The 22,765-nt window shown below is 48.2% G+C and overlaps 1 protein-coding gene across 4 annotated transcripts in view; it reads left to right on the top strand.

Annotated features, from left to right (window-relative positions):
* TSPOAP1 (TSPO associated protein 1) overlaps positions 1-22,765 on the top strand; it is a 3,327,443-nt gene that overhangs the window by 1,274,624 nt on the left and 2,030,054 nt on the right. The window lies entirely within an intron of this gene.

The raw sequence follows: 22,765 nt of genomic DNA, 5'->3' as shown, positions 1-22,765 counted from the left end.
AGTGGCGCCAAGAAGCCACCACAACCACCCAGTGGCGCCAAGAAGCCACCACATCAAGAGATCACGGCGCAGGGAGCAATGCTACACTGAAGATGTACCACGACGGTATGAAGAGAAGCACGCACCAGCGCCCGGCAAGTCAGAAGACACAGGGAGTCACACGAAGTGACGCATCTCGTGAAGCTGACCAGCCAAATGGTCGCACCAACAGAAGCCAACCCGCCAGGGGGTGAAAGGAGGTGATCGACGCACGGGTCAGTGAACCCACGGAACAAAAGGTCTGACGAAAGACTGAAGGTATCCTGCCAGAGATCGGCAGAATGGACCGTCAAGTGGTCCGAGAAGTTCAAAAAAACGAAGAGGACCAAGAGCATGGCCCCACGAACGTCAACAACCAAAGTAACTGGCGAAAAGGGGGAGAACGAAGAGGACCAAGAGCAGGGCCCCACGAACTTCAACAACCAAAGTAGCCGGTGAAAAGGAGAAGACGAAGAGAAGGTCACGACCCTAACTCGGAATGCTGAGGAAGATGGAGAGAGTGTCCTCGGACGAGGACAAGACCAGGGGGTACACGTGCAGAGTGCGCGCGCTGCATGGAGAAGCCTGGCCAGACCAAAAGGAGAACAGAAACGGTCCAGAGTAGGTCGTGAAGCGAAAGGATGAAGAAAGCAGAGTGGCACGTCTGCCACCACAAGCCAAAGAAGAAAGAAGAGGAAGCAGAGTGGCACGTCTGCCACCATAAGCCAATGAAGAAAAGAAGGAGTTCGGAGTGGCACGTTTGCCACTACAAGAAAGGAAGAAAGAAGAGATCGGAGTGGCACGTTTGCCACTACAAGAAAGGAAGAAAGAAGAGATCGGAGTGGCACGTTTGCCACTACAAGAAAGGAAGAAAGAAGAGATCGGAGTGGCACGTTTGCCACTACAAGAAAAGGAGAAAGAAGAGATCGGAGTGGCACGCATGCCACTGCAAGAAGAGGAGAAGAAGGAAATAGATCCGTGGCACGTTGGCCACTGTTAAGAGTAAGAGGAGAAGTCAGAGTGACTCGACACCCTCACGGAGAGTAGAACCGAGGAAAGAGAGAGGAGTGTGTCAAGACTACTCACACCTCAGAGATAAGGAAGGCGACAAGTGCCAGAACATGGAGAGCAAGTCCTGAGAACACCCGTGGCACGGGTAGAAGTCCATCTGCTGTGGCGGTGCCTTCAGCACATCTGGGATCGGCAGAGGTGAGCCGGCCGGACCATTCGAGACATCCACCTTTGGGGTCACACGGTCACTGGATGTTGCCAGCCGTGGTGACTCAGGGGCAAAGGCCTCAGGGATGCCAGTGAGAGAGCATCCCCGCAACGAGAGATGGTCATCAGCCGCCCTCCAGCACAGGTCCCAGGAGGAGGAAGACATCGCGCGCGAAGACAGGAGCCAACAGCTACCCTCCAGGTCGGACTGCGGAATCTGAGGTGAGACTTGTCGTCTCCGGTGCGCCCACACTGAGTGGAGGGCGAGGAACACGATACTGTACACCCAGCCCAGGACAAGTCCTATAGAGAGGGCCTCAGGGATATCCCGTGGCAGGGGAACACCGGTGAGAGGGGCATCATGGTGAGAGGGGTGTCTTGCAAACAATCCGTCTTTTTGCCAACACAGAACACACGCCACCGACGAAGAAGAGGACAGGACTGAAAGTCGAACGGCAACATCTAGCGGTGAATCACAGGAATTCTGACTGCGTTTGTCGCCACGGAAGCAAGGTAAAGAAAAGACTGTGAGGACAACTTCAAGGCAGAGCCGTCAACAGACTGGATCCATCAAGCACCCATGGCTGGTGTCACAGCGAACTGTTGGTCTCCACGGCAGGAAGAACGTCGTCTGAGTATCCAAGCAGCTGAGGCGTAAGAGACTCTGCCGAAGTTTGGTCACTGTACTGTATAGGTGTATATCTTTATTTTTCCTCCCGCAGGTTGAAATTTGACTTTGGGTTTTTCTTTCATTAAAGATTGGGAGGAATGTAGTGTCCTAGCAGGGACACGTTCTAGTGTTTCTGTATGTGTGGAATACACTGTACACCCACCCACCACAGACGTCACTGGGTCAGGTGACGCTGTTAATAAAGAGGCCGAGCGCACGTGCTCGTGGCCATTAACCCACTACCCTGACTATGTGTCTGGTGTCTATGATTACCCCCTGCATGCGGGCCTAGGGCCCAACATCACATCCGGTTCAAGCGTTTTTCTGAGCTGAGCATTACCTGGGCTAAATCCACTGTTTCCTCTCACGGCCGGTACACGGGAGATAGAGATGGAATTTCCCTTGAAATGGTCAGATGACCCAGTGAAATATCTGGGCAACAGGCTACATGGAGACCCTGCGGTGGTTATTTCCACTAATTACGGCCGCGCCGTTGAGAAGATTACGGACCGGGCTGCGTGGTGGGCTAAGTTGCCTCTCTCACTGGCAGATCGCATTGCGATAATCAAAATGACAATTCTGCCCAAGCTGTTGTATTTGTTTATAAACATCCCTATACAATTAAATGTTGCGTTCTTTAGTATGCTGCAGTCGGTCCAGCTTGCGTTCGTCTGGGGGGGTGGGTGGGTGGAAAACCCCGGTGCAGCTTGAAGGTTATTTATGTGCTCAGGCGCAGCACGCACACTTCTGGTACTTCCCGCAACGGTTTCAGCCACACACAGCAATCGAGGCGGACTCGATACTTCCGATACCCCTGGCTGCAGCAGCCCTGATAGGTGGTGGGGGGTTGACCCGAGGTGAAATTAGCCCGGTACATTGTACAGCATGGGCGTGGCATGCACTAGCAAAAACGGCAGAGGTGCCCTATCTTTATGCCCCCAGGGTGCCGATCGCGGCACATCCGGACATATCGGCTGCACGAGAGCTGGCTGCCTTGCAAGCGCTGGGCAGGGTGGGGATCAAATGCCTAGGTGATTTGTACACTCAGGGTCAGTTTCGGAAGCTTTCGGAGCTGCAGAGCCGTCATGATGCAGGCCTGATGCTGGGGTTTACCTATGTACGAGTGCGACAAGCAATCCGTGATATTTATCCAGATTTCCCGTCCAAGCCGTGTACTCTGCGGGCACTGCAGGCGGTGCTGGCAGGGGAGGAGCGAGGGGGCCTGATCACAAAATTTTACAACGCCTCTCTTCGGGAGACTGAGCTAGCGGAGTTCCCCTCATATGTCCGATGGGCGGCAGTAGTGGGGACCTCTATGACACTGGTTGAATGGAAATTCTGTTGGGAATTGACAGGACGGCTAACAGTGAACTGTAATCTCCGAATCCTTCATTTCAAATATTTGCACCAACTCTATTATACCCTGCTTCAGCTACAAAATTTTGGGCTTAGAGACAGTGCGCGATGTGGGCATTATGATGCAGATTTTCTACACTTAGCCTGGCAATGCGCTGGAGTCGCTGAATTCTGGGCAGGGGTCACGCATGTGCTTACGGAGGTAGTGTTGGAACATGTGGCATGTTCGCCTGCTGTGTGCCTGTTGGGGTGGGTACGTAAGCTTAAACCGTGTAACAGGAGACTGGTTGCCATCTCCACACTATTTGCGAAACGAGCGGTTGCAACAATGGTTACGTGACTCGTTGTACTGTAGGGACTAGCTGGAGACCTATGCAGAGGAACAGCCGGAGGCATCTCGCCCCAAGGATTTCTGGGCTCCCCTAATGGGATATTTACTGGGAAGGCCAGACCTATGTTAAGTTACTATACATAATGTCAGGATGCATATGGAGGGTGCACGGCCTTTTAGAAGCAATGATATCTGTTCGGATGTACAGCTCCTCAGGAATTCTTGAAATGCTATGCCAAGTGCTGAGGGAGGGGGGACGGGTGTTGGGAGGGGGCTGTTTTATATTGCTTTGTGTTTGATAACAGGAAAAACGGCTTGTATTGATATCCTTGAAGGGTGAAATGATACTGCACTGTTACACCTCATGTCGGGGTGCCCTATATTGTGTTTCTTACAAGCTGAGCAATAAAGAAATTAAAAAAAAAAAACTTCTGAGATTTTACCTTTATTGTTTTTCATCCAAACCTCAAGCAGATTTCTGATGTTGCCAAAAAACTTTAACTTCAGGTATCATATACAGTTTTGAACTTTATATTTGACAGTTAAGATCTTTCTCATGATTAGATCTTATACTTATGTTCATGAACGTTGAAATCTTTCACCTTCTTGTTGGATCGTGGAACTCTCTTACACGATACATTTCTTCATTGAAATCTTTTTTTATGGTCCTTTATTTATTTTTATTATTTTTAAACCTTTAATTTGTATAAGGACATAAATTCAATACAGCTTTTGTATAATGCACAGGTAGAGACAGTGACAAATTGAGAAGAGAGAGTGATATCAGTTAAATATAGTATGATGTCCAGATCCATATACAGAGTAATAATTACTGTAACACTGTTCATATGTGACAAACCCACAACTGTAATCAGGGAACATAGTTACGCCAGCGGAATCCACAATCTCTACTTACAATGTGTATGTAGCATAATGGGGGGGTCAGAAGTCTGTCATACCGTCCCAGCGGTGATGTCACAGGTGGGGGTCGTGGTATCAACTGGGTGAGCAAGTAAAATTGCCTTTAAGGGGTCCCAAATATCGCGGGGGGAGAAGTTCTGCAAATGTGTGTTTGGTCCTGCCAAATATTATGTCACTGATCCATTCCTTGAATCTAGGCGCCTGACCCCATCTATAGGCCACTCTCCTTTTAGCCAAAAGGAGGCCAAATGATATGAACTTCCGATGTACCACAATCAAATTCTCTGTGTATCCTAATAGGGCCGACAATGAAAGCTGTAGGGAGGTCATCTGTTCCAATGCTGATAGCACCTGCTGCCAGTATACGTAACCAGCGCGGCAATCCCAGGCAAGATGCAGGAAATCAGCTGCCTCCATACCGTAGTGGTCACATCTATCACCATCGCACAATCTATATCTACACAGTTTGACTGGGGTGTAGTAAGAGCGGTGTAAAAATTTATAATGGGTGATACGTAAGCCACTACTAGATGAAATTTGCTCTGTCTGAATGCAACAGTATGTCCATTGCTTGTTAGTGAGTTTGTGTCCCAACTCGGCTACCCATTTGTCTCTAGCTGTGCAGTGGATGATATCTGGGCTGGTGTATAAGCTATGATATAGTGTAGAAACCAGATGTGAGGCAGCGTCAGTGTGTAATATCGTGCACAGTGGGTCAACCTCTGGAGGCTTCAGAGGGTATGCAGGTGTGTGCTCTTTGATGCCTTGTCGCATTCGGACATATAGAAAAATGTCCATGGGAGAGAGAGGTTGTTTTGAAAACAGCTGCTCTAGTGTACGGAATTTGCCATTTAAATAGAGATCCCCCCAGCAAGTGAAATCGTATTTAGCTATAGTTTTTTTTTTAAATACCTTCCTGCAAGATCGGCATCTTAGGGTGATATAACAAAGGAAGTAAGGGGGAATAAAGCATTGGGGCCTGCAAACGCTTGGCAATAGCTTGCCATGCCTTCACTGTGCAGACGACCGGCGACAGGGCACTGTCTTGTGGCGTGGTAGCAGTCAGAAGGGCACCCTCCAGTGGTATGGGATCAGACAACCAATGCTCTGTTGCAATCTGTGGCATGTATTTGGGGGGGATGGAACCAGAAGTGAGCATAATGGGCCTGCGCTCAGAGATAAAGGAGCTCAAAATTAGGGATATCAAACCCTCCCTGGGAATAGTGTTTAGTGAGTGTGTCCCACCCCAGCCGAGGTTGTTTACCACCCCAAGTCAGCCGTATCAGTTCCGACGAAGTGCGGAGAAGAAGTGCCTACTCTGGTCATATTGAATATTTAAAAAAAAGTTATAGTAGCTTATGAGGGCAGTACGCCCCACCATAGAGAGAGGAAGAGCAATCCACTTCATGATACTGTTTGTAATGCTCTCCAAAGCTCTGTCATAGTTGAGACGCATCAGCTCCTCCTGATCAGTTGTGATGTGAATCCCCAGATATCTCACCTCAGCAGCGCACCACTCAATCGGGAAATCTGGGGTAAATGCTGTCACCGATGGGGTGAGAGGAAAGATCTGAGACTTCGCCCAGTTGATATTCATACCCGAGAGCCCCCGAATCGCACAAACACAAAAGGAAAGGATTAGGATGGTGTTATGGTTCCTTAACGTATAGAGTGAAATCATCCGCATAAAACGAAATGAGTATCGGACGGAGGAAGCAGCGGAGTGCCTTGTCTTGATGATGTTGCTGAATTCTGGCTGCATGGGGCTCAATAGCCAGCGCAAAAAGTAGTGGAGAGAGCGGCCATCCCTGCCGGGTGCCCCTTGTAATGGAAACGGGGCGAGGGGTGTGACCATTGATTAAAACCCTTGCCACCGGAGCAGTATACAGGAGGCGGATCCAGGATAAAATACCTTTAGCTAGTCCCATGCATTGAAGTATAACAAAAAGATAATCTCACTCGATGGAAAAAAAGGCTTTCGTGGCGTCTCGAAAGACCGCCACCAATGCCAGCTGAGGGTCCACTGACTGCAAGATAGAGAAGAGTGTACGCAAATTATGCGTCATTGCCATGCCTGGAATGAACCCCGCTTGGTCCGGGAGAACTAGTTTCTCCATTAGCAAACTAAGACTATTAGCCAATATTTTAGCAAGGATATTCACATCATTATTAATTAAGGAAAGAGGACGATAGGAATCGCAAACGTCCGCAGGTTTTCCATGTTTCAGGAGTGAAGTAGAAAGGGCTGTCCTCATTGAACATGGAAGCGTCTCTAATTCCTGTGCCTCACCATAGACACGTTTAAGTACCGGGAGAAACTGATCAATATAAGTTTTATAAAAATCAATGGGGAGGCAGTCGGAGCCAGGGGATTTCCCGGACTTCATCTGCATAATTGCAGCGCAGATTTCATTATTTTCTATGGGCGCTGCTAGAAACTCTCTCTGAGCATCACCCAACCAGCCCAGAGCAATGTCCTGTAAGTAAATTGAAAAGTTAGGAGGTTCATTTCAACGAGTGCTATGTAAATCAATGTAAAAATTATTATTATTATTATTGCAGTTTGTAAAGCTCAAACAGCTACCTCCGACGGAGGCTGACAGCGATTGCGGGGGAGGTAAGGTACCTGGTGGGAGGAGGCTCTAAGATAGGCTAAATAGCCAGGTTTAAGAGACTTCCTAAAAAGAGGTTCTGAGTTAGCCTTTCGGCGGTGCGCCGGCATGGAGTTTCAGAGAGCAGCGGTTTTAAAAGCAAATGAGCGACCGCCTAGTCTTGCTTTTTTTAAACGTGGAATAGCTAGGAGTCTCTGATGATTTGATCTCAGAGTCCTGTTTTGGGTATATTTGTGTAGTCTTAGTTTTAAGTATTTGGGGCCATTGTCATTGTTGGATCTGTAGGCGAGGGTCAGAGCCTTAAACTGGATCCTCTTTTTAACAGGCAGCCAATGTAGTCTGCGCAGATGTGGGGAGATGTGATGTCAGAGTGGAACGTTCCTGATGAGCCTGGTGGCCGCATTTTGAATAACCTGCAGCTTTCTGATGAGGTAGTCTGGGATACCCAAGTAGAGGCTGTTGGTGTAATCTAGCTGAGAGGTAATCGGTGCGTGCACTACAGTTTTCCTGCAGTCCATTGGTAGGAGTTATAAGAATCTCCTTAGGGTTTTCAGCTTCCAGAAGCATGAGGACGAGATATGGCCTATCTGGGCTTTTCCCTGAGAGGGCGGAGTCAAATTTAAACCCTAAATTTCTCGCCGACGAGACTGGCAGGGGGGGTGGGGATTCAGATCCTTTGGCCACCTTAGCTCGGCTTTTGGTGGTGATGGCTGGTTAAAAAACAGAACATCTGTTTTGTCTGTGTTTAATTTTAAACATTTGGCTGTCATCCATGATGAGATGTTATTCAGGCACTGTTTGAAGTTGGTAAAAACTGCCTCAGAGTGATCCCTGAAAGAAAACACCAGCTGGGTGTCGTCAACGTATGAGACCATCTTGACACCATATTGTTCAATGATTGAGGCAAGTGGGGCGAGATAAATATTAAAAAGGGTTGGACTCAGGGCCGAGCCCTGAGGGACTCCACAAACAAGCAGGCGGGCAGCGGATACATGAGGGCGTAGACAGATTTTCTTGGATCGGCCTTTTAGAAAGGAGTGGAACCAAGTTAGGATGGTGCCTTCCATACCCATCTGCTCAAGCCTCTCCAGAAGGATCAGGTGTGAGACAGTGTCAAATGCTGCGGACAAGTCCAGCAGCACTAACATTGCGTAATTACCCTGATCCAAGATTTCTCGTATCGTTTCTGCCACTTCCAGTAGAGCTGTCTCTATGCTATAACCTGCCCTGAATCCAGATTGGGAGTCATGTAGGAGGTTGTTCAATTCAAGGTATGCTGAGAGTTGTTTCTGTACTTTCTTTTCCAAGATCTTGGCCGGAGCTGGCAGAAGGGAAATCGGTCTAAAATTCTTTAATTCGGTAGGGTCAGCATCAGCTTTATTTAGGATGGGTTGTACTAGTGAGGTTTTCCATATAGATGGATAGGTGCCAGTATTTAAGGAAGAGTTCCAGATCTGATTTAGTGAAGGGTTCAGTACCGGGGCAAGTAAGGTAAAAAACTTAGCCGGACATGGATCGGTTGGAGATCCAGATTTGATTTTGACAATTTGATTAAGGGAAGGTTTAGAACTGAATCGGTGAAATTTACACCAGGTTTCTGAGCAGTGATGTTTAGGTGGGGGCGTGGTAGGGGTTTTTGTTGGGGTAAATGCAGAGTATATTGCCTGTATTTTATTCTGAAAGAAGACGGAGAGGTCCTCACACAAGGCGGCAGAAGGTGCATTAGTGCATTCCAGGACCTTTGGCTTAATAAATCCATGAACAATCCTAAAAACTAAAATGGGTGAATACATTGAGGATATCCAGACTGTCTCTATGACGAGTGCCAGTATTATCCTGAATTTCAAGGACATAATTGGAAAACCTAGGCTGACGAACTTCCATCGCTAAGGCTCTGCCCAGGCGTTCGCCCTCTCCGTATTTACGTGTTGTAAAATACTTCCCCCGAAGTCGAGACTCACGGTCAGCAGTAGCCTTGTAATCAGAGAGCTTATCTCGAAATGTGGCTTATTGAGACCTGAAGGCGTTGCGCCATAAACCCTCTTCCAGTTGTTTCAGCTCTGCCTCAAGCGCCTGCAAACTACGTTGAATGTCACGTAGTACACCAAAGCTCTTGTCGATACAGGACCCCCTAATCGTGACCTTAAAGGCCTCCCATACCGTGCCAACATGCGCAATAGGAGTCAATGTTCTCTTGAAAGAATTCAGCAATTTCTGTCCCCAATTCAGCCCTAAAGGCAGTATCCAAAAGGGCTTCTGGCGATAAATTCCAGCATCTAGGGGTCGCAATCGAGTTTGGGGGTGCAACTGCCATGCGAACCGGGGCATGATTGGAATAAGTCTTGGCCAGGTGCTCAAATTGAGTTATCCACGGGACAACACAGTGTGAAACAACCCAATAGTCCAAACGAGCCCAAGTGGAATGTGCTGCTGTATACTGTGTGCCTTCTCTCCCGCCCGGGTGTACATGCCACCAGCCATCTGTGAGTCCATGAGCAGAGAACATGTCCGCTAATGTGCTCTGTGTTTTGGTATAGTGGTGAGGAAGAGGGTTAAAACCATCTTCAGCAGGGTAAAGTGCCGTGTTAAAGGTACCCCCCAGATAACATAAGTGGAGCCTATTTGGAGTATGCGACCCCATAACGTGGTGAAGTAATCTGGGTCACCCACATTCGGCCCGTAACAGCATACCAGTGTGACAGATTGCGTTCCCAGTGTACCCCAAAGCATGCAGCTCCTACCCAATGAGTCATGATACGTCCCGCCCATATTGAAAGAGGTATTCTTTTTAATAAGAATTACTGTGCCTCTGGAGTAGGTAGAGTACGAAGAGAAGATTTGGTCTGTTGCCCACCGACTGGCAAAACTAGGAGTGCGATGTGGATCCAAGTGAGTCTCCTGCAACATGGCTATATGAATTTGATGCCTATCAAGATAGGTGAGTATTTTCCTACATTTACGGGGGTCCCCTAATCCCCTGTCGTTCCATTTGAGGAGGTGCATTTTTAGCGCCTCAATGTATGGGAAGTTAGTTGTGCGATATGAAGATGTCATGGTGTGATCTGCACCGACGAATGTGAGTACATCTTTGAGTGCATAGTATCATGTCTACCTGCTGGACAATAACAATGATGAGATCATTAGTTAACAAATCCCACTCCATTCCCTCCCACAACAGCACCCCAATTGTGCTGGAATTGTGATTCCCTCCCAGAACCCAACCAATCTTTGTCATAACAAAGCTAAACAAATACCCCAAATTGACAGGGGAAACACCCATGGGGGGTCGCCAGTGGGCTACGAAAGTACCCCTTCTTCCATGGCCGTAAGGCCACCTTCCCAATGGCAGGGGGAAGAAGGGAAAGGGGAGATGCTTGGCATAGTCCAATACATTAACATAAAGTACATTGTGCCCGCCACCCAAAACAACCTTTATGATTAGATCCCATATCACTTATCTGTCTCTACGAAACGTCCCAATAAACCAGACATCTGTGAAACGAGGAGCTTTGTCTCTTGATAGTAACAGTTCCCAACGGTATGTCCCTCCACATGTAATCAGCGACCCTCGTAGGAAATAGCCAGATACCGATCAAATGAATACGTGCCAAGTGGCAAAAGTCGCAGCATCCCGAGTCAGTCTGATGTTAGTGAGGAAGACCTGGAGAGGTGTTCTTGAGAGTCACATCGCAGAGATTGCTACTTGATGATCTTGAGGAAGTGGTCCATGTAGTAGCCTGTGCTTGTTTGGAATGTCACTGGTGCAGAACCTCACTGCGTGGAAGATCTGATAGAGACTACTAGCCGCAGATTCCTTAACGTAGAATTATCCCCAGGCGTGAGACTGGACCCGGAAAACTTTTTCCACAGCATCTCTGCGCGCCGGGGGCGGTACCACGCGACCACGCCCTGACGTCGTCCACGGACGTCAGCGAGGTCACATAAGTCCCACCCCGGTGCGCTGACGTCAGTTTCCTTCTTTTCCGCATGCAACGCGGATCCGGAGTGTGCTCCTTGGCCTGTTTTTGGGCCTCTGGCCCTTGAGTTGGGAACAGTGTACCATGCCTTTGGGCTTCAAGACGTGCACTTCTTGTGCACGTCAGATGTCTGCAATGGACCCTCACACTATTTGTATGTGGTGCTTGGGCAAGCACCATGACTCTACGGACTGCGAGGCTTGTCAGCATCTCAAGCCGAATTCCCGGCGGGGGCGCCTGATGAAGTTGCTGTCGGCCAGGTTGTCCAGGTCGGTGTCGTCGCAGCGTCCGTCTCCTACCTCGGACGGGTCCAGGGGCCATCGTTTCCGGCTGCGGCATCGCCCTTCGCCGAGGCCCCATGGGCGTCGTTCGCCCATCGGTAAGTCTTGCAGTTTGCCGCCGAGGCCCCGTCCTCCTTCGGCAGAGGGTGCCGGTCCCTCCCGGGACATGCACCCTCGTCCGTCGCCACCCTATCCGCCGTTTCCCTGCGTTGGGGTGACGAGGCCCCAGATGAAAGTCTACGCTGCCGCTCTGCAGGCTTCCTTGGGCCCTCCTCCTCCTCCTACATTGTCCGTAGATTCCTCACCATGCGCCCTCTGCGGACTCCGACGAGTTCGGCTTCAAGATTTTGTGGTGTGGGGCTGTCGAGGTGCGGCCCTTCGGGGTTCCCCTCCTCAGCCCATGGCGACCCGGCCTTGTTGCAAAGCCCCGCGGGGTCGGCGCCGCGGGTGGAGGCCGGGCACCGGGGCGCTTCCCCGGGCCCCTCTCGGTCCTCAGCGCAGGCAGCTGCCTCGTCGGGGGCCGTTCATTGGCCACTTCGGCTCCGACCCCACCCTCCTCTCCGATGCGGCACGTGGTGGGGGAGGTCGACCCGGCTTCGCAGGTGGACGCTTCAGTGCTGGTCAAGGATCCATCGGTGTCTTTGGTGGACCCCCCGGCGCCGTCCTGACGTCGGCTTGTCGATTCTTCACCGGACGTCCCTTCCACTCCGGCTCTTCCTTTTTCCTCCTCCCCGGAGACTGGGCGCCGCGTCTTGGCCTTTTCCCCGGCGGATTCCAGGGCGTATTCTATGCCGTCTCCACGTCCTCAGCACCCAGACCCGCTCTTCCGTTCTCTACAGTTGTCGGCCACGCAGGCTTCTCCACCCTCTCCAGAGACCTCTCAGGTTCCCCACTCGTCTATGGGTTTCCCATCCTACAGGGGCTGGTCTGTTCTCCCTCCAGCGGGGCATGAGAACAGGTGTCTTAGTTTGCAGCCCTCATCCACGGAGGAGTTGCTTTGCCCCCCACGACGCCCTACGGAGGCGTGTGTGGCTTTTGTCCAGGCCATTTCCACAGCCACTGGCATTCTGCCGATGCTCAATCTGGTTGCCCCTCTCCCTAAGGACCACTTGTTAGAGGTTCTCCACCAGGGCTCTGGTGGAGGGGAGCCGCTTTTCCCTTTTGAAGCGTCGCTCCATAACTCCCTTCTGGGGGCCTGGGGGCACCCTGCCACGGGGGATCCGGTGCCTCAACTGCTCCTTCACCGCCACCGTCCTGCTCCACATGATCCGGTTTGCCTTTTTTCCCACCCCTCGGACCAGGGCCCTGTCCTGCGGGCTGCTTTTCCTTCTTTGCCTTCAGTGCTGCTTCTGCCGTCGCTGGTGGCTTGGTGGCTAGACTCCTCGGTGCGTAACAATTTCGCCTCCACTAGCGCTGCTCTGCGTGCCCTCAACACTCTTTGTGTGCTGGCCAGGGCCACTTCTGAACTGTGGGATTCCGTGGAGTCCCTTCTGTCTCACGCCTCCCAGGAGGGTTCCGGCGCTGATCTGCGGCACCATGTGCAGGATGGTCGGAAGTTAGCTCCCTTCATTCTCCGTTCGGCCTTGGGCATCTCTGATTCCCTTGGCCGTGCTATGGCGAGTTTTGTGGCCCTCCGCCTCCATGCTTGGCTGCGGGATGGTGTCTTTCCAGAAAATGTTCGGGTGCATCTTGTGTATTTACCTTTTGATGGCACTCTGTTGTTTCACACTCAGCTATTCAGAGACTCTTTGCGGGGCTCCGTCCCCCGCCCCCTCCGTAAGCTCGGCCTTCCGGCGCTTTATGGAAGTGTTATCCCTCCTTTCTCTTTGGGGCCTTAGGTTTTCGTTGGCCCGTTGTATGCTGTTTGCAGCTTTGAATGCCTTCAGGGTCTTACAGTTGACCCCTCTATTCTTTTGGGCTGCTGGTTCAGCCGTTCAGCTTGTGGTGTGTTTTTTTTTTTTCTGTTAAGTCCAGCTGCATAGGTCCTCGGGTTGGACCTTTGTGTCTTTTTTTGACAATTAGTAAGCCGTCTGTGGTGTTTTCCACAGGTCTTTTGGGTTCTTGACCTCTGTTGCGGGTTTCCCAAAGAGGTGTTTTCCCTGTTTTTGTTCAGGGACGATTCATACTCTAGGTGGGGTATTTGTTGGCTTTTGTGTAGCCCTGTTTTAGGCTAAGCGGGCGTGGATACCTTCTCAGGTTTCCCTCGCGTTTTCCTGGCGTCACCGTATGCTGCTTGGTGAGGTCTCTCTCTTTAATGTTTCTATCCCTCTGCGCCTCTGGATCATCGGACCTTCCCTTGTTGGCCACCTTGCGCGTCGTGTCTTGGTGTTTCCACCTAGCTCTCCGTAGTTTCGGCTGGGGCCTGTCTGTCTTCATCTTGCGCTCGCCTTGTTCTGAGCCGCTGCCTCATACAATTTGCCAGCGGTTTGCTGAGCGCGCCTGGTAGTTTTGGTCCCCCTCCGTGGGCCTCGCCGGGTCAGCATGTGCTCATGTCCCTTGTTTGCTGGAGCTTGGCGCGGCTGGGTATTCTTTTTCACGTCTGCCTTCCTCGAATGTGAAACTGTTCCGGCCTTGTTCCCTGCTTCGGGATAGACACCCATTCAGCTGTGCCCTCACTCTGTGTGTGTGTTCTCCTGGGGCAGGCTCTACCTTCCTTCTCTTTCCCTGGCCTTGAGGGTGGTTATTTTCTTCCTCTGGTATTCGCGGGGTGTCTTCTGAACTTCAGGGTTTCTGGCGGACACCCCTTGCTCCTCGGGTAGGTTTGTGATATCCTGGCCTGGCCTTCCCTTCGTTCTTGCTTAATTCTGCTTGGTGGGGGTAGGCCGTCCTTCTTGTCCCCATGACACACCCCCTCTTGGGGCCTGTGTTCTTCCGGGCTGGTGCGGTTCTCTCGCAGACCCTCCTCTCCTCTGGGTATAGCTAGGGTATCTATTCTATGTTAAGGAATCTGCGGCTAGTAGTCTCTATCAGATGTACAAGTTACTTACCTTCAGTAATGATGTATCTTGTAGAGACGATTCTAGCCGCAGATTATTTCACGACTCACCCTTCCTCCCGTTCTGCGAGGACCCCTCACCTTGGTCTTCTGCACTCGCCTCCCTTCCGGTGGCATTTGTCTTCTGTGGGCTCTTCCTTTTTCCTCCTCCCTGGCGGGATGGTTCGTTCTCTTATTTGTTCCACTCCTTCTTTTCTGGTGATTGGACGGTAGGTTCTTCTGTCCTGTTGCGTCCCTGCACCCTGGTTCTTCCAGTGTGGGGCCTACTCATAATTTTCTCCCTTTTTTCTTTCATTGCTTGACTCCTCTGACCCCTTTGAGTGGGGGTCTCTTGGCTGTGCCTTAGCCAGTAGCTTTTTACAGAGGATCTGACACTCCTTGCTGGTGTTGTCTTGGGATGATTTGACGTTCCTCATCCGTTCTGGCCTTGTCGCCCTTCACTGTTGTTGATTGTGGTTGCTGCCTTTCTGTCGTCTGCCCTGACATTTTACACATGTTTTTCTGTCTCTAGGGGGGATGTCGCCTTTGCCTTACGGGGTTGCTTCTAGGAGCGGTGCCTCTGCTCCTTCCTTTCCCTGTCTTTTACTACTGTAGTGCTTGGCACTGTCCCTATTGGTGCTGTTCGTCACCATTCGCTTCTTCCCTTTTTGTTTCACTGGTTTTTTGCACACTGTTCCAATACTCTTACAGTTTTGTTTCTGATGGCTCCGCGTTGTGGCGTGGAAACAGGGCGGGGTTGCGTGGTACCGCCCCCGGCGCGCGGAGATGCTGTGGCAAAAGTTTTCCGGGTCCAGTCTCACGCCTGGGGATAATTCTACGTTAAGGAATCTGCAGCTAGAATCGTCTCTACCAGATACATCATTACCAAAGGTAAGTAACTTGTACTTCTGCACCAGGAGTTCCAGCTCAGGCAGTTGGTGTCTTCGTGAAATTGCTCCGGCTGCTCTGCTGATCAACTAAATAAATAACGTCAAAGCCTACCTGATGTTCCTGTATTGACTACCACATCTTTATGGCGACAAGTGCTGAGTCACCAACACCACAAAACCGAGTACATCGGCCAGATTGCATTGCCTGCAACTTTGTTGGAAAGAGAAGCAGATTTCTGTTGGAGGAAGGCTGCTCGTGCCGAAGTTTATCTCCGACGGGATATCTCCGACAGGATTGTTGACACTTTCTCCAAAACGAATCTTGAGGATTTTGAGGCTGAACGGCGAAGAATGAGGTTAGTGACAGCTGGAACGCATCTTAGAGATGTGCGTTCCAGCAATGGAAAAATTATTTAAGCAACGTGAAGGCGCATGCTGACGCATGCACGGTTGCGTCAGTGTCATTGTTCAAACGCACAAAGATTCAGACGCGCAGCGTCGTGCTCATGCGTCTGCGTTCCACTCTTGAAACGCACAGTGTCCTTTGTGCACGTCCCAGTGCCTTATTATTGAAAAACAAAAGGAAAGGAACGAAGCTTACTTGATGCCTGCCGCTTATTGCTCGCCTACGTAATAATTTAGCAAAAGGAGCGGCAGGGAGAATAAATCAATTTTGTCATAATATGAGCAAGAAGAACAGCAGGCAAGTGTAACCTTTGTCACTCAAGGACAGTATTGAGATTACTTTATTGACTTTGTGCATGCAAGTGTAACCTGTGTCACTCAAGCACAGTATTGAGATTACTGTATTTGTCCTGCATTCTGAATAGCGGAGAAAGAGTCTCTACAGCCTTACACCATCTGAAAATTACCCTATGCGCTTATCTTCTTGGTTTATCTTGTTATTTTGTGAAAAATGTTATTTCTTTTAGCAAGTATTTTCCACATTCAGAATACTGTCACTGTTAACATTCTGAAGTCTTGGTATTTTATTATTGTGGAAATATGCAAGCTGTTTCACCACCTCCTCCATTTTTAGAGACACCTGGTGAGGCTTCCATCGAATGGAAGCAGTGGTTTGATGAGTTTGAAACGTATCTTGGTGCGAACAGATATAGAGTTGAATGCAAGAAATACCTGTTGCTACACTCATTAGGTTTTGAAAGAAGAGCTATCTTGAAACATCTTCCACCTCCAGTTGTTGATGTGGGAAACAAACTTGATGAATACCAAGATACAATTAAAAGATTACAAACCTGGTTTGATGTTCAACCTAGCATAGTTGTTCTCCACCACAAATTCTTTTTACGGACTCAAAACACTGGGGAAGATGTTGCCAACTACATCACAGCTTTGAGGAGACTTGTAGCGGAGTGTCAGTTTGAAAACTTTGCTGACCAACTAGTACGCGATCAATTTATTTGTCACTGTGCAGACAAAACCACCAAACAAAAACTACCGGAGGAAACTTTGTCGTTATATCCATTCGTCGATTGTGACCAGCATATCACGGTCCGGCTACAATTGCTCAAATAAAATTCATATATTGGTCTTCTAAACCTAAAAGAACGTACCGAGATTCCGTACATTTTTGATTCGGTGAAGATATCCTTACATGGTATTATGACGTAGAGAATATTATTTCTCTTACATCCTCTGTCAATTACGAAGCCATCTCTGATTTTGTTATACATTGCTCTGAAGAAGTCCTGTTTCAGGACAAAACGCGTCGGCTGTGTTGTGTTACAAATGTCCAATTTTATATGAATATGGAATAAAGAGACAAAATCAAGGAACCTTCATCCGTCTATTAATTGGAGTTGGACTGTATAACTGTTCCAATTGATTTGCTTTTTTCTAGTGTGGTGCACCTGTGCTTTTGTTTTACTCAATTGAGTTCCTGAAGGAACAAGCATTGTGTCAGTGGGTGCTGCTCGGTGTGTGCACACACTCTTAAAAAACATAAAAGGGATACGAATTTGGGAGTGATATTAGGTTAGGTGCTGGCAGAAAGAAGGTTCCACTGTTATTCTCAGAATTGTTTTTGCATAAAAAAAAAACTACTTTCCATGGGGAATCCTACTTGGGAAGAAACAATTAGGGTAGCGAAGAGTATAGAGACTTCACAGTTGTCAGCCAAGGAAAGTAAAAACAGTGAAACAGTCTCTGCAGTGAAAGTAAAGGAAAATAAAGACATAGAGAATAAATCCTCAGACCAACCTTCTTCCAAATTTTGCAGAACGGCAGAACTAATGTTTTTCACAGAGTAATTTCTGTTTCAGATGTGGTTATATAAGACTCACATGGGAGGTTGGAAATGCCCGGCTAGGTTTGTGACTTGTAGAATTTGCAATAGAACAGGTCACTTTGCAAAAGTTTGTCAATCTACTAAAAGCAAATGACTTTCTCAACCTTCTTCAGTAAAATGTGTTGTTGATGGAGGTATGGTTGGTGATGATGGGGTCATCAGAGGCAATCCTGAGATGTGTGTTGATCCTTTTGTGGAGATACTGGTGGGAGATCAAATATTGAAACTTCTGGTTGACTCCGGTGCTCGTATCTCTATGATCACATTAAGCCTCTAGGATGCAACCTGGCCAAATAGGCCCCTACTACCCCCTGATTGTAAAGCTGTCTCATACGAGGGATGTGAGATCAGTCTGTCAGGCTACATTGAGGAGATTATGGAATTGAAAGGGAGGAGGATTGCTGGAAAATTGTATGTTGCGCACAAAGGATTGAACATCTTGGGTTGGTTCCACCAGGGACTATTTGGTATGGTGCTCAGACCTGGAGCAACAGAACAGATTCTTGCCTTAAGGGACAATCCAGATCTTCAATGGTTTATCAATAAATTTCCCCATGTGTTTTCTAGTGAATTAGGCAAGATTAGGGATTTCCAACACAAAATTGTTGTAAAGGATGGCGCCAGCCCTGTTAAACATAAGCTGAGAAATGTCCCCTTTAGTGTTAGGCAGGATCTTGAAAAATAACTTGATTCTTTATGTACCAAGGGGATAATTGAACCAATTGAGTCCTCACTATGGTTATCTCCCCTGGTTGTTGTGCGCAAGCAGAATGGTGAGCTTAGGGTCTGTGTTGACCTCCACTGCTTGACCAAAGAAATCTGGGTGGATTTCCATCCTCTGCCGAATATTAATGAACTGTTAGCAGGTCTGAAGGATACCAAAATATTCACTAAATTAGATTTAGCGTCCGCCTACCATCAGGTAGAATTAGCCCCTGAGTCTAGACACCTTACTGCATTAGTTTCCCCTTTTGGCACCTTTCAATATGTCCGGATGCCATTTGGACTTGCATCTGCTGCATCAGTTTTTCAGCGGCTCATGTCCAATATGTTGAAGGGGATCGAGGGGTTATCTGTGTTCCAGGAGGATGTCCTTGTCTTTGCACCTGCTAGAGTTACACATGATACTATTCTAAAGGAAGTCTTGTCAAGGTTCCAGACTAATGGTGTGGTATTACGCAGGGAGAAATGTGTCTTTATGACCAAAGAAGTTGAATATTTGGGGCATTTAGTCAATGAAAACGGGATTCTTCCCAAGTCCTGTTTGGTTCATTCAATTGTCAAGTCTAAACCACCTGCTGACAAGACCGTTCTCAAGTCTTTTCTTGGTCTTTGTGAATTTTATTCACAGTTCATACAAGATTTTGTGAGCAACTTGAGGCCTTTGTCACTATGTTGATGAGACGTGTTGCATTTGAGTGGAGTGGCGAATGTCAAAGTGTTTTTGAGTGGGTGAAGCAACAACTTGTCTCGCCTAAGGTTTTAAAACATTATGACCCTTCCCTTACATGCATGCTCACTGTTGATGCCAGTAATGTTGGTGTGGGAGCTGTTTTATCTCAGAAGAAAGAAGGAGAAGTCAGGACTATTGGATTTGCCTCCAGGGTTTTATCTCCTTCAGCGTGGAAGAACTCGGTCATCGAGAAGGAGTTGCTAGCATGTTGGTGGGCTGTGATGAAGTTTAGAAATTTCATTTGGTGAAGGAAGTTCTGTCTCCAAACTGATCACAAGCCATTAGTCTTTATTCTTAGTGGCAAGAATGTCAGGAATTTTACTCCTAGGATTGCACTTCAAAACTTTTCCAGTTTGATTTTTGTGCTGAATATATCCCTGGTAGTAAAAATGGTTGTGCAGATTTTCTCTCTCGATCCTCTGACACTGTGGAACATGAACTGGACATAAGTGAGGAGGACAAGGAGGAGTTTATTGTGGCTGCAGTGGATCTTCCACAGTTGTGTGCAATTTCTGAATTTGAATGGCATCAAGCCCTCAGTTGTGATGCTTCTTTGGGTTTGATCATGAAATATGTTGAAAAAAGGTGGCCCAAGGAGAGGAACTTGGATTTTGATTTCAAAACATATTTGCAGGTGGCTGGTAAACTTACCATTGAAGATGGGTTATTACTAAGAGGAGACAAGCTTGTTCCTCCCCTTACTTTGAGAAATACCTTGGTTAAACATGCGCATGAAGGACATTTGGGTGTCACTTTGACAAAGAAAAGGGTGCGTCTCTCTTTCTGGTGGCCTTCTATGGACAGGGAAGTTGATGAGATTGTTAGGTCTTGTGTGATTTGTTCCAGCTGTGACAAGACTTCTAAATTGCGTACTCCTTCTCTTTCTCCTATTGAATTGCTAGCTGCACTATGAGTGAAGCTGGGACTTGACATTGTAGGTCCATTTGATGCTCTTGATCCTTTTTCAAAGCTTGCTTTAGTTCTCATGGACTATTACTCAAAGTGGCCAGAGGTGAGGTTTGTGAGGGAGGTGAGTTCTATAACAGTAGTTGAGTTTCTAAATTATGTGTTTATGAAAGGGGTTTTATCACAATTCTTAGTGACAGACAATGGTTCTCAATTTGTTGCTTGTGAGGTTGAGGCGTTCCTTCGCACCTCTGGTATCAAGCACCTTAAAAGTTCTTTATATCACCCACAGACAAATGGTCTCATTGAGCGGATGAATAGAGTGCTTGGAGATTGCATACAGTGGGCTATTGAAAACAAATGTGTGGTTGCTAATTCTGTGAGAAGCATGCTTTGGTTTTACCGTACCACCCCTCATTCTATTACGGGGTTTTCACCCTTTGAGTTGTTACGTGGTCGGAAAGCTGCTACAGCTTTTTGTCCTAGCTGGATGAGCAAATGGGTCAAAGGGAAACAATGGACGGATGAGAGTGTCAGGGGTAATGTACGTTTGGCTCAAAATTGGCAGAAAACTTACTTTGACTCTAAGAAGTGTGTTAAAGAAATGGAGATTGGTTTCGGTGATTGTTTGTGTTAAGAAACGTGTCCATGTGAGGAAGGGTTCTTCCAAGTTTAGTCCACCTATCAAAGTTGTGGATGTGAGAGAGAATTCTATTAAACTTATCAATGGACAGTGGTGGCTTTTTGGTGAAAAGTGGTTCGCGTTGCAAGGATGTTGGTAGGGAGAGAGGTGAAGGGAGTTTAGATTGTGAGGGTTTGCCCGTCCTGAGGTGCAGTGCTTGAGTTAGGAAAATTCCTTTTCGTTATAGAGTTTAATACACTAATGTCATAATGTCACAGAACTCATTATTCTAATGTTTGTGTTTTTTTCCATTTGATGATCTTCTTTCTACAGGTTCTGAATTTCTATTGTGTTTTGTTTCTAGTTTATCCAGTTTCTTTTCTTTTCTTTTTCCTTTCCTTTTTCTTTTGTTGTATTTCTCTTTTTGTCATTTTTGCGTGGGAGTTCTGCACCAGGAGTTCCAGCTCAGGCAGTTGGTGTCTTCGTGAAATTGCTGCGGCTGCTCTGCTTGGTGTCCCAGATGATCAACTAAATAAATAACTTCAAAGCCTACTTGATGTTCCTGTGTTGACTACCACAGTCCACCTGTTGATCATTGATGAAGAAGTGTTGCTTGCCTAGATATGTAACCCAGCGACGCGCCAGGTACATAAGGGCATATTGGATTTGCGCCTTACAAAGCTTTTGTTTGGCCGGGAGAAATTTGCATCTTACCTCCTGGACTGCAGCCGTGGAGTCCGGGTAGATAGTGAATTCGCTGCGTCATGATATAAAGTCTTTTTTTCACTGGCCAGTCTCAACGCTACATCGCTATCTCAGTAACTGAATAGACGGGCTTTGATCGGGCGCAGAGTACTTCCTGGGGGAGGCCTGGGACCTAAAGTGCGGTGTACACATTCCACGATCAATTGGGAGGAGAAGGCCTCAATGCCAAAGTAACAGTCGTTCGACAAAATCCTCCATGCACCCAGTATTGGTGCTCTCCAGGATCCCAATGACTCGGATATTATTGCACCTACTGCGTGCCTTCAAGTCCTCATTCTTGGCCTTAATGTCTTTGAGGAGTTTGTCCATTTGCGCTATCTGCTGTTTCATTTGGGTCGTGGCGTCCTCATTGTCGGAGATTTGCTTCTCCACCTCCTTGATTTGCTCATCATGTTTGTCCACCTTCAGCACTATAAAGTCCATGCGGCTATTCATGGAGTCCATTTTGCCAGAGATGTCTGTAAGGCTATGTTGCATGGCCAGTAGGAGACTTTTTACTTCATCAGCTTGAGTAGCCTGTGACGTCTGTGTGTGCTGTCCATTAGACTGTTCTGGATTTTCAGTGCTGGAGCGTGTGGCAGTCTTTTTAGTGTCAAAAAGGAGCTTAGATTGACAGCCATCTGCCTTCCACATGACAGTGGGATTGAGATTCGCCGGAGGCAAACCAGACAAGAAGGACAAAATGCTGAGCTATGTTGCACTGGTTGAAAGAAGAAGGAGCCGTACAGAGGTAGTTCCACCGCCAAGGTCAAATCAAGATTATAGACCGACTAGTCTGCCCTGTTCAAGCACAAGTCTCCAGAATCATTCAATGGTCTCACTCCAGGAAGGGCAATCAGTCCCCTGTAGTCCAGGGAGTGAGATGTTGTGGCAGTCTTCTCTATGAATAGCTGTGACTGGGATGAGGCACCATGTGTTTATAAGGCAAGCAGAGCCACTCCACGCTGCAGCGCAAGACAGGGAGCTGTGGCGCTAGATGAAATGGCAGCGGGGGATTGATAACAGTGCAACCGCTGCCGAGATCAGCAAAAGTCGTCCGACCATGTCAGAAGGCGAAGTATTGTATTGCGGCAAACGATGTGGATAACGTAGTTGCACACGCCTCTCTATGCTGAGTTGATGTTGGCCTGCATGCAACACGACAATCACTGCCCAGTTAAAAGCGATCGAAGGACAATTAGCTGTCTGCCTGGAATCAGCGGTATGCCGTCGTCAACTCGGCCATAGCGCAGTAATTCCAGCGCCGTATGGGGGAACTGCCGAGCGATGCGTATGGAATCTGCACTGAGATTTCCCAGCAATAAAGACCGCCACTCATCGCCACCACGGTACTGCCAAGGATAGAACCACTGGTTTGAAGGGTGATCTGCCGCTCAGAAACGGCAGAGCAGGTCCGGAATGCAAGTCAGTGTACAGCGCAAAACTGCCGATGCCCGCAAACCACGTGGGGTCCTCGGGGCTCA

This window comes from Triturus cristatus, chromosome 3_2 (genome assembly GCF_964204655.1).
Source record: "Triturus cristatus chromosome 3_2, aTriCri1.1, whole genome shotgun sequence".
NCBI lineage: Eukaryota > Metazoa > Chordata > Amphibia > Caudata > Salamandridae > Triturus > Triturus cristatus.
The sequence above is the reverse complement of the archived record's forward strand: the minus strand, read 5'-3'. Positions and strand labels throughout refer to the sequence as shown.